The following is a 13,642-nucleotide window of genomic DNA, read 5'->3' on the forward strand; positions in this document are numbered from 1 at the left end:
CACACACACACACACACACACACACACACACACACACACACATTCTTATTGAATGGTGGAGCAGATAGAATGGCCTACCCCAATTCCTAACCAATCCTTTGACTTGCGGCATCATAAGACAATAAGAGATAGGAGCAGGATTAGTCCATTCTGTCCATCAGGTCTATTCCGCCATTTGATCGCAGCTGATAAGTCTCACAGCCCCAGTCCCCCTGTAGCCCTTAACTCCCTGACCAATCGAGGACCTGTCTGTCTCATTATGGCAATGGGTTCCACAGAGTCCCCACCCTCTGGCTGAAGGAATTCCTCCTCATCTCAGTTCTAAAGAATCGTCCCTTTACTCTGAGGCTGCTCCCTTTTCTCATCTCTCCAGGCCTCTCAGTATTTCTCCAAGTTTCAGTCACATCCTCCCTCATCCTTTGAAACTGTAACAAGTTTTCCCGGGAGCTGAGGGGGTGACCTTATAGACGTTTATAAAGTCATGAGGGGCATGGATAGGGTAAATAGACCAGGTCTTTCCCCTGGGGTGGGGGAGTCCAGAACTAGAGGGGCATGGGTTTAAGATGAGAGGGGAAAGATATAAATGGGACGTGAGGGGCACATTTTTCACCCAGAGGGTTGTATGTGTATGGAATGAGCTGCCAGAGGAAGTGGTGGAGGCTGGTATAATTACAGCATTTAAAAGGCATCTGGATGGGGCCATGAATAGGGAGAGTTTGGAGGGATCGGGGCCATATGCTGGCAAATGGGACTAGATTTATTTAGGATCTCTGGTCAGCATGGACGAGTTGGACCGAAGGATCTGTTTCCGTGCTGTACATCTCTGTGAATACAGAGCCAGATTTTTCAACTGCTCCTCATGTGACAAATCTTTCAGAGAACAAAGTAACAATACAGCACAGGAACAGGCCCTTCGGCCCTCCAATCCTGCGCTGACACATTTTGCCCTTCCATACCAAAACTGTCTCGATCTACAGGATCCGTGTCCCTCTATTCCCTTCCTGTACGTCCTTTTTAAACGTTGCTGTTGTGTCTGCGTCCTCTAGCAACATGTTCCACGTACTCACCCCCCCCACCTTTGTGTGAAAATCTGGCCTCTCACATCTCTTTTAACCAACCCCCCCCACTCCCTCCGCACCTTGACCCTGTGTCACTGACCCTGCCATTCTGGGGTAAAGCCTCATACTTCTCACTCTATCCACTCTATTCACAATCGATAAACTTCGATCAGGCCGTCCCCTCAACTTCCTGCGTTCCAGTGAAACCCAGTCTGTCCCACCTTGCTTCATCGTTAAAATCCCCCCATACCTGGCAGCATCCTGGTAAACTTTTTCTGTACCCTCTCTAAAGCATCTTGTGAACCTCCTCCCAGCCCCCTCCAACTCCAGCACGTCCTCCCTTAGATACGGGGCCCGAAACTGATCACAAAATTCCAATGGCGGTCTGACCAGAGCCTCAACCGCTCCTCGAACCCTCTCGAAACGAACAGCAACGTTGCATTCACCTTCCTAACTGCCGACTAACGCTCAGATAATCCATCCTGCGGCACTTACTCATAAACCTGACGAATGTCTTGATTGCGTCCCACGGTGGGATCGGCTGGAGGGTTCCGCAAGGCCTCTCGCATTTGCCTCTCGAACGTTTCCTTTCCCGCAGTCACCTTTCCCAGAAACCTGGCCACACATTTCTTCTCTGGAGGGGGTGGGGGGGGGGGGGAGAAACCAAGCGTCGAGTCAGCGATCCCCCCCGTTTACGGATTCGAACCGGCCACAACAGTTCACACTTATTAGATTACTTACAGTGTGGAAACAGGCCCTTCGGCCCAACAAGTCCACACCGACCCGCCGAAGCACAACCCACCCATACCCCTACATTTACCCCTTACCTAACACTACGGGCAATTTCCCATGGCCAATTCACCTGACCCGCACATCTTTGGACTGTGGGAGGAAACCGGAGCACCCTGAGGAAACCCACGCAGACACGGGGAGAATGTGCAAACTCCACACAGTCAGTCGCCTGAGTCGGGAATTGAACCCGGGTCTCAGGCGCTGTGAGGCAGCAGTGCTAACCACTGTGCCACCGTGCCGCCCACTTATGTCGCATCCTCAGGGAAAGGAACATCCCGAGCTGCTCCACCAGGAAGTGGGGCCCTGGGCCACGTGAGGACCGGGAGAGCAATCCCTCAGTCAGAGGGGGTCAGGTTTCACAGGAGACAGGGGTGGGAGAGGCCGAGGGAGATCAGCTCCCCCCATTCCTCTGCATGTACACACTCACACACTCACATATACACACACACTCACATACACACTCACACTCACTCACATACACATTCACACACTCACACACACACACTCACATACACTCTCTCACATACACACACACTCACACACTCACTCACATACACACACTCACATACACATTCACACACTCACACACACACACACATACACTCTCTCACATACACACACACTCACATACACACACTCACATACACACACACTCACATACACACACACTCACACACTCACTCACATACACATTCACACACTCACACACACACACACTCTCCCACACACACTCACTCACATGCACTCACACACACACTCTCATACACACACTCACTCAAATACACACATTCACACACTCATACATACACTCACTCACAAACACACTCACATACACACACACTCATACACACACACACACACACACACATACACACACACACACTCACTCACATACACATTCACACACACACACTCACACACACACTCACTCTCACATACACACACTCACATGCACACATACTCACATACACACATTCACACACTCATACATACACTCACTCACAAACACACACACACACTCACACACTCGCATACACACACACTCACACTCACTCTCCCACACACTCACTCACATGCACTCACACATGCTCACACACTCAGACACACAAACACACTCAATCACATACACACACACACACTCATACACTCACTCACATACACACTCACTCACATACACATATACACACTCACATACACAATCACACACACACACACTCTCCCACACACACTCACTCACATGCACTCACACACACTCACTCACACACACTCACTCTCACATACACACACACTCACATACACACATATTCACACACTCATACATACACTCACTCACAAACACACACACACTCACACACTCTCATACACACACTCACTCACACACACTCACTCTCACATACACACACCCTCACATGCACACACACTCGCATACACACACATTCACACACTCATACATACACTCACTCACACTCACTCACAAACACACACACATACTCACACACTCGCATACACACACACTCACTCTCCCACACACTCACTCACATGCACTCACACATGCTCACACACTCATACAGACACACACACACACTCAATCACATACACTCACTCACACACACACACACACACACTCACATATATACACACTCATACACACACACACACTCACTCACTCTCCCACACACACTCTCTCTTACACAAACACACTCGCACATGTACTCTCGCACACGTACTCACACACATATACTCACTCACATATACACACACTCACTCACATACACTCACATTCACACACACATACACAATCTCACACACACACACACATACTCTCACACACACTCACGTATACTCACACACACATACACAACACACACACTCACACATGCACTCACACAAGTTCACTTATACTCACATACACACTCACTCACACACATACTCCCACACACACACTCACATACACAAACACTCATACACACACACACACACTCAAACACACACACACTCACACACACTCACTCCCATTCACTCACACTCACTCACATATACATACACACACACTCACGTACACACACTCACGTACACACACACTCACTCACGCATACTCATACACATTCACTCACACACACTCACTCACACACTCACATACACATACATACACACACACTCACACATTCACTCACAAACATACTCACACGTACACGCACACACACTCTCACACACTCATTCACACAAACTCAGATACACACACACACTCACACATTCACCCATACTCACATACACACTCACTCACACACATACTCACACACACTCACACACCCACTCTCTCACATATACACACTCTCTCACTCACACACTCACACTCACTCACATACACTCACTCTCACACACACACACACTCACACACTCACAGTTTCACTCTCACACACACTCACTCACTCTCCCACACACACTCTCTCTCACACACACACACTCTCTCTCACACACACTCACACACACTCACACACACACACACACACACTCTCACACTTCCACTCACACACACTGTCAACTCACACAGTCTCACACACACACTCTCACTCACATACACTTACTCACATACACTCACTCTCGTATACTCATTCTCAACACACTCACACACACACACTCACTCTCACTCACTCGCACTCTCTCCCACTCACATACACACTCACATACACTCACTCTCCCACTCACACACAGTCACTCACACACACACACTCTCTCACACTAACACAGACACACTCACACACTCAACCCACTCACTCACCCATACTCACGCACATACACTCACTCTCACACTCACACACACTCACTCTTCTACTCACACTCACTCACACACACTCAAACACACTCACACAGTCACACACTCACACACACTCACACACACTCACACTCACATCCACTCACTCTCCCACTCACACACATTCACTCACACACACTCAAACACACTCTCTCACACACACACTCTCTCACACACACACTCTCACACTCACACACACTCACTCTCCCACTCACTCACACACACACACTCACTCAAACACACTCACACAATCACTTACACACTCACTCACACTAACACACACACACACTCACTCACATACCCACTCACATACACTCACTCTTACACACATACACACACACTCACTCACACGCACTGTCAACTCACACACACACTCGCCCACACATGCACTCACACACACATACACTCACACACTCTCCCACACGCACACACTCTCTCTCACACACACTCACACAAACTCACACGCACACACTCTCTCTCACACACACTCACACAAACTCACACACACACACTCTCACACACATACACTGACTCACATACACTCACTCACATATACACACACTCACTCACGTACACTCACTCACACACACACTCACACACTCTCACGCGCACACAAACACTCTCACTCACTCACACACACTCACTCTCCCACTCACACTCAATCACATACACTCACTCACTCACACTCACTCACTCTCACACTCACACACACTCACTCTCCCACTCTCACACACACTCACACTAACACACACACTCACATACACTTACTCTCATACACATACAAACACACACACACTCTCACTCACACACACTCTCATACACACTCTCACACTTCCACTCTCTCACACACACACACACACACACTCACTCTCCAACACACACTCACTCACATGCACTCACACACGCTCACACACACAGTCACATACGTACGCACACTCACACACACACACTCGCTCACAGACACTCACTCTCACACACACTCTCACTCTCTCTAACTCACTCTCACACACACACTCACACACTCTCTCTCACACACACACTCACACTAACACACACACACACTAACACACACACTCACTCTCGCACACACTCACACACTGACACACACTCACACTCTCACTCACCCACACTCTCTCACCCACAGTCACTCACACACACTCACTCACACACACACTCACACACTTCCACTCACACTCACACACACACTCACTTGCATACTCTCATTCACACACACACAATCACTCTCTCACACACTCATTCACACACACTCACACACTCGCTCACACTCACACATTCACACTTTCACACTCACACACTCACACTTTCACACACTCAGTCACACATATACACACACTAACACACATACTAACTCTCACTCTCCCACACACACACTCACTCTCTCACACACACACTCACACACTCACTCACACTCTCCCACACACTCAGGTTTCAGGAGGGAGGGATGACAGAGTGTGCCTATGTCAGAGAGAGAGAGTATGTTCATGAGAGAGTGTGTTTGAGAGAGAGTGTGAGAGAGAGAGTGCGTATATGAGAAAGTGTGTGTGAGACAGAGTGTGTGTGCGTGTCTGTGTGAGTGTGTAGGTGAGTGCGTGAGTGAGTGTGTGTGAGAGTGAGTGAGTGTGTGTGTGTCTGTGTGCGTGTGTAGGTGAGTGAGTGAGTGTGTGTGTGAGAGAGTGAGTGAATGAGTGTCTGTGTGACTGTGAGTGTGTAGGTGAGTGTGTGTGTGTGAGAGAGTGAGTGTGTGTGTGTCTGTGTGACTGTGTGAGTGTGTAGGTGAGTGTGTGTGTGTGAGAGAGTGAGTGTGTGTGTGAGAGAGTGAGTGTGTGTGTGTCTGTGTGAGTGTGTGTAAGTGTGTAGGTGAGTGAGTGTGTGTGTGTGAGAGAGTGAGTGTGTGTGTGTCTGTGTGAGTGTGTGAGTGTGTAGGTGAGTGAGTGTGTGTGTGTGAGAGAGTGAATGTGTGTGTGTCTGTGTGAGTGTGTGTAAGTGTGTAGGTGAGTGAGTGTGTGAGAGAGAGACAGAGTGTGTCCGTCTCAGTGTCAGGGTGTGAATCTGTCTGAGAAGGCAGATCGGGGTGTGAGACCCGCTTTCTGTTGTGGGGAACATGACCGAATGGTCTCTATGTAGGGTTACAGTGGGGAGGGAAGAGATCCTGGGGTTAGGGGGTGGAGAGAGAGAGAGAGACCCCTGGGATAGGGAGGGAGAGAGAGAGAAACCCTGGGGTTATGGAGGGAGAGACCCCTGGGGGGTGGAGAGGGAGAGACCCTGGGGTTGGGGAGGGAGAGACCCCTGGGGGGTGGAGAGGGAGAGACCCCGGGGGTGGGGAGGGAGAGACCCCTGGGGGTGGGGAGGGAGAGACCCCGGGTGTGGGGAGGGAGTGACCCCTGGGTTGGGGAAGGAGAGACCCCTGGGGGTGAGGAGGGAGAGACCCCTGGAGGTGGGGAGGGAGAGACGCTGGGGGTGGGGAGGGAGAGACGCTGGGGTTGGGGAGGGAGAGACGCTGGGGGTGGGGAGGGAGAGACCCCTGGGGGTGGGGAGGGTGGGGAGGGAGAGAGGGGCAGGGGACGGTAGTCTCCTCACCATGATCAGAAGCCCCGGTGCACCACTGGTGAAAGCTGCAGTCTGTAATGTTGTGCCAGTTGGAGATGTAGCGACACTCGGACTGAGACAGAGAGCTGGGGGTCAGGGCTCCCTCTGGGACTGACCCCTGGGTGGCACAGTCAGATGGGACGTTAGAGTAGGCCTCATCTCCCTGGGGTTTATTCCCCTTGGCACGGCACCTCCCTGGCATCCCTCAGGTTCCTCAACGATGGATCGCCCCAAATTCACTGAGGCCCCTTCTCAGTCATGTGACTTACCTGGCAGCTTTCAGCCAATCACAACCTCTCCTTGTGAGGTCACATGCCTCCCCCATCATGTCCTCACAATGGTTCCATCATCACCTTTCAACTGCCTCCTCAATTACCCCCTCAGCGACCCCACAATTACCCCTCAGTTACCCCACAAATACCCCCTCAGTGACCCCACAATTACCCCCTCAGCGACCCCTCAATTACCCCCACTGTGACCGTTCAATTACCCCCTCAGTGACCCCACAATTACCCCCTCAGTGACCCCTCAATTACCCCCTCAGTGTCCCCTCAATTACCCCCACTGTGACTGTTCAATTACCCCCTCAGTGACCCCACAATTACCCCCTCAGCGACCCCTCAATTAACCCCTCAGTGTCCCCTCAATTACCCCCTCAGTGACCCCTCAATTACCCCCTCAGTGTCCCCTCAATTACCCCCACTGTGACCGTTCAATTACCCCCTCAGTGACCCCCAATTACCCCCTCAGTGACCCCTCAATTACCCTCTCAGTGACCCCTCAATTACATACATTGTGACCACTCAATTACCTCCTCAGTGACCCCTCAATTACCCCCATTGTGACCCTTCAATGACCTCCTCAGTGACCCCTCAATTACCCCTCAGTGTCCCCCAATTACCCCCTCAGTGTCCCCTCAATTACCCACATTGTGACCACTCAATTACCCCCACTGTGACCCTTCAATGACCTCCTCAGTGACCCCTCAATTACCCCCACTGTGCCCCTTAATTACCCCATCAGTGACCCCTCAATTACCCCCACTGTGCCCCTTAATTACCCCCTCAGTGACCCCTCAATTACCCTCTCAGTGATTTCCTCAGTTACTTCCTCAATGATCCCTCAATTACCCCCACTGACCCCTCAATTACCCCCTCAGAGACCCCTCAATTACCCCCAATGTGACAGCTCAATTACCACCACTGACCCCTCAATTACCCCCCAGAGACCCCTCAGTTCCCCCCACTGTGACCCCTCAATTACCCCCTCAGTGACCCCTCAACTACCCCCACTGTGACCCCTCAATTACCTTATCAGTGATTTCCTCAGTTACCTCCTCAATTACCACCACTGACCCAATTACCCCCTCAGTGACCCCTCAATTACCCCCTCAGTGACCCCTCAATTATCCCTTCAGTGACCCCTCAATTACCCCCACTGTGACCCCACAATTACCCCCTCAGTGTTCTCCTCATTTACCTCCTCAGTGGTCCCTCAATTTCCACTCATTGACCTCTTAATTACCCCCCCAATGACCCCCAATTACCCCCTCAGTGACCCCCAATTACTCCCTCAGTTACCACCACATTTACCCTCTCAGTGACCCTCTCAGTAATCCCTCAATTACCCCCTCAGTGACCCCTCAATTGCCACCTCAGTGATGCCTCAATTATCCCCCCTGTGACCTCTCAATCACCCCTCAGTGACTCCTCCAATTGCCCCCACAGTGACACCTCAATTACCCCATCAGTGACCTCCTCAATTGCCCCCTCAATTACTCCCGCAGTTACCCCTCAATTACCCCAATGATCCCTCAGTGATCCTTTAATTATTCTCTCAGTGACCCCTTCAATTACCCCTCAGTTACCCTCTCAGTGACCCCTACAATTACCCCCCCTCAGTGATCCCTCAATTGCCCCCAGTGACCGTCACAATTCCCCCCTCAGTTACCCTATCAATTACCCTCTCAATGACCCCTCAATTACCCCTCCGTGATTCAATTAACCCCCTCAGTTACCCCTCAATTACCCTTTCAGTCACCCCCTTAATTACCCCCTCAGTGACTCATCAATTACCCACTCAGTGATCCCTCAATTACCCCATGACCACTCAATTCCCAGCACAGTGACCCTCTCAATTGCCCACTCAATTACCCCACCAGTGACCCCTCCATTTCCCTCTCAGTGATCCCCTCAATTACCTCCTCAGTGATTGTCTCAATTACCCTCTCATTTACCCCATTGATGACTCCCTCAATTAATGCTTTAGTGACCTCCTCAATCACCTTTTTGGGTAACCACTCATCTTTACCTTTGTAATTACTCCCCTACTAACCCTCAATTACCCCCTGGGTCCCCATTAATCCTCAATTACCCCCTGGGTCCCCCATTAACCCTCAATTACCCCCTGTGTCCCCATTAATCCTCAATTACCCCCTGTGTCCCCCATTAACCCTCAATTACCCCCTGTGTCCCCATTAATCCTCAATTACCCCCTGTGTCCCCCATTAACCCTCAATTACCCCCTGGGTCCCCCATTAACCCTCAATTACCCCCTGTGTCCCCATTAATCCTCAATTACCCCCTGTGTCCCCCATTAACCCTCAATTACCCCCTGTGTCCCCCATTAATCCTCAATTACCCCCTGGGTCCCCCATTAATCCTCAATTACCCCCTGTGTCCCCCATTAACCCTCAATTACCCCATGTGTCCCCCATTAATCCTCAATTACCCCCTGTGTCCCCCATTAACCCTCAATTACCCCCATTCCCCCATTAACCCTCAATTACCCCCTGTGTCCCCCATTAACCCTCAATTACCCCATTCCCCCATTAACCCTCAATTACCCCCTGTCCCCCCCATTAACCCTCAATTACCCCCTGTGTCCCCCATTAATCCTCAATTACCCCATTAACCCTCAATTACCGCCTGTGTCCCCCATTAATCCTCAATTACCCCATTAACCCTCAATTACCCCCTGTGTCCCCCATTAACCCTCAATTACCCCCATTCCCCCATTAACCCTCAATTACCCCCTGTGTCCCCCATTAACCCTCAATTACCCCCTGTGTCCCCAATTAATCCTCAATTACCCCCATTCCCCCATTAACCCTCAATTACCCCCTGTGTCCCCCATTAACCCTCAATTACCCCCTGTGTCCCCCATTAACCCTCAATTACCCCATTCCCCCATTAACCCTCAATTACCCCCTGTGTCCCCCATTAACCCTCAATTACCCCATTAACCCTCAATTACCCCCTGTGTCCCCCATTAACCCTCAATTACCCCCATTCCCCCATTAACCCTCAATTACCCCCTGTGGCCCCCATTAACCCTCAATTACCCCCTGTGTCCCCCATTAATCCTCAATTACCCCCATTCCCCCATTAACCCTCAATTACCCCCTGTGTCCCCTATTAACCCTCAATTATCCCCGTGTCCCCCATTAACCCTCAATTACCCCCTGTGTCCCCATTAATCCTCAATTACCCCATTAACCCTCAATTACCCCCTGTGGCCCCCATTAATCCTCAAATACCCCTGTGTCCCTATTAACCCTCAATTACCCCCTGTGTCCCCCATTAACCCTCAATTACCCCCTGTGTCCCCATTAATCCTCAATTACCACATTAACCCTCAATTACCCCCTGTGGCCCCCATTAATCCTCAATTACCCCTGTGTCCCCATTAACCCTCAATTACCCCCTGTGTCCCCATTAATCCTCAATTACCCCATTAACCCTCAATTACCCCCTGTGTCCCCCATTAATCCTCAATTACCCCTGTGTCCCCATTAAACCTCAATTACCCCCATTCCCACGTTAACCCTCAATTACCCCCTGTGTCCCCATTAACCCTCAATTACCCCCTGTGTCCCCCATTAATCCTCAATTACCCCATGTGTCCCCATTAACCCTCAATTACCCCGTGTCCCCAATTAACCCTCAATTACCCCCTGTGTCCCCCATTAATCCTCAATTACCCCCTGTGTCCCCAATTAACCCTCAATTACCCCCTGTGTCCCCATTAACCCTCAATTACTCCCTGTGTCCCCCATTAACCCTCAATTACCCCCTGTGTCCCCAATTAACCCTCAATTACTCCCTGTGTCCCCCATTAACCCTCAATTACCCCCTGGGTCCCCATTAACCTTCAATTACCCCATTCCCACATTAACCCTCAATTACCTCCTGTGTCCCCATTAACCCTCAATTACCCCCTGTGTTCCCCATTAACCCTGAATTACCCCCTGTGTCCCAATTAACCCTCAATTACCCCCATTCCCCCATTAATCCTCAATTACCCCCTGTGTCCCACATTAACCCTCAATTACCGCCTGAGTCCCCATTAATCCTCAATTACCCCCTGTGTCCCCATTAACCCTCAATTACCCCCTGTGGCCCCCATTAACCCTCAATTACCCCCTATGTCCCCATAAACCCTAAATTACCCCCTGTGTCCCCCATTAACCCTCAATTACCCCGGTGTCCCCATTAACCCTCAATTACCCCATTCCCCCATTAATCCTCAATTACCCCCTGTGGCCCCCATTAACCCTCAATTACCCCCTATGTCCCCATAAACCCTAAATTACCCCCTGTGTCCCCCATTAACCCTCAATTACCCCATGTGTCCCCATAAACCCTAAATTACCCCCTGTGTCCCCATTAACCCTCAATTACCCCATGTGTCCCCATTAACCCTCAATTACCCCCTGTGTCCCCCATTAACCCTCAATTACCTCCTGTGTCCACCATTAACCCTCAATTACCCCCATTCCCCCATTAACCCTCAATTACCCCATTCCCACATTAACCCTCAATTACCCCCTGTGTCCCCATTAACCTTCAATTACCCCATTCCCACATTAACCCTCAATTACCTCCTGTGTCCCCATTAACCCTCAATTACCCCCTGTGTCCCCATTAACCCTCAATTACCCCCATTAATCCTCAATTACCCCCTGTGTCCCCATTAACCCTCAATTACCCCCTGTGTCACCGATTAACCCTGAATTACCCCCTGTGTCCCCCATTAACCCTTAAGTACCCCCTGTGTCCCCCATTAACCCTGAATTACCCCCTGTGTCCCCCATTAACCCTCAATTACCTCCTGTGTCCCCATTAACCCTCAATTACCCCGTGTCCACATTAACCCTGAATTACCCCCTATGTCCCCATAAACCCTAAATTACCCCCTGTGTCCCCCATTAACCCTCAATTACCCTAATTCCCCCAGTAATCCTCAATTACCCCCTGTGTAACCCATTAACCCTCAATTACCCCCTGTGTCCCCATTAACCCTTAATTACCCCAACAGTGACCTCCTTAATTACCTCTCAGTCACCCCATTGGTTATCCCTCAATTGCCACGTCAATTACCCCTCGGTTACCTCTGGATTACTCTCTCATTTACCCCGACAGCTTTTTGCTCTATTGCCCCCGGTAACCCTCTATCATGCCTTGCACTCCGTCTCGTGTCACCTCTTCCCTTGGCCACCAACCCCGCGCCCCCAGTCTGTCCACTTACCCTCCACACTTCCATGTTCCCCCTCATTTCCTTTCAGAATCCCCTCCTTCCCTCACCCCCTCATCCTGTAACCACCTCACTCCCTCAAAGCCTTTACCCCTTACGTAATTCTTTCACCCCTAAATGGACATTGTCATAGAGTCCATACAGCAGGGACACAGACCCACCTCACTGAGGGAGCGGGCCCTGTCGGAGGGTCAGTGCTGAGGGAGTGGGCCCTGTCGGAGGGTCAGTGCTGAGGGAGTGCCGCACTGTCGGAGGGTCAGTGCTGAGGGAGTGCCGCACTGTCGGAGGGTCAGTACTGAGGGAGGGGGCATTGTCGGAGGGTCAGTGCTGAAGGAGCGGGCACTGTCGGAGGGTCAGTACTGAGGGAGTGGGCACTGTCGGAGGGTCAGTGCTGAGGGAGCGGGCACTGTCGGAGGGTCAGTGCTGAGGGAGTGGGCACTGTCGGAGGGTCAGTGCTGAGGGAGTGCTGCACTGTCGGAGGGTCAGTGCTGAGGGAGTGCCGCACTGTCGGTGGGTCAGTGCTGAGAGAGTGGGCTCTGTCGGTGGGTCAGTGCTGAGGGAGTGGGCATTGTCGGAGGGTCAGTGCTGAGGGAGTGGGCACTGTTGGAGGGTCAGCGCTGAGGGAGTGCTGCACTGTCAGAGGGTCAGTGCTGAGGGAGCAGGCACTGTCGGAGAGTCAGTGCTGAGGGAGTGGGCACTGTCGGAGGGTCAGTGCTGAGGGAGTGGGCACTGTCGGAGGGTCAGTGCTGAGGGAGCAGGCGCTGTCGGAGGGTCAGTGCTGAGGGACTGGGCACTGTCGGAGAGTCAGTGCTGAGGGAGCATGCACTGTCGGAGGGTC

The sequence above is a fragment of the Hemiscyllium ocellatum genome, chromosome 50 (genome assembly GCF_020745735.1).
Source record: "Hemiscyllium ocellatum isolate sHemOce1 chromosome 50, sHemOce1.pat.X.cur, whole genome shotgun sequence".
NCBI lineage: Eukaryota > Metazoa > Chordata > Chondrichthyes > Orectolobiformes > Hemiscylliidae > Hemiscyllium > Hemiscyllium ocellatum.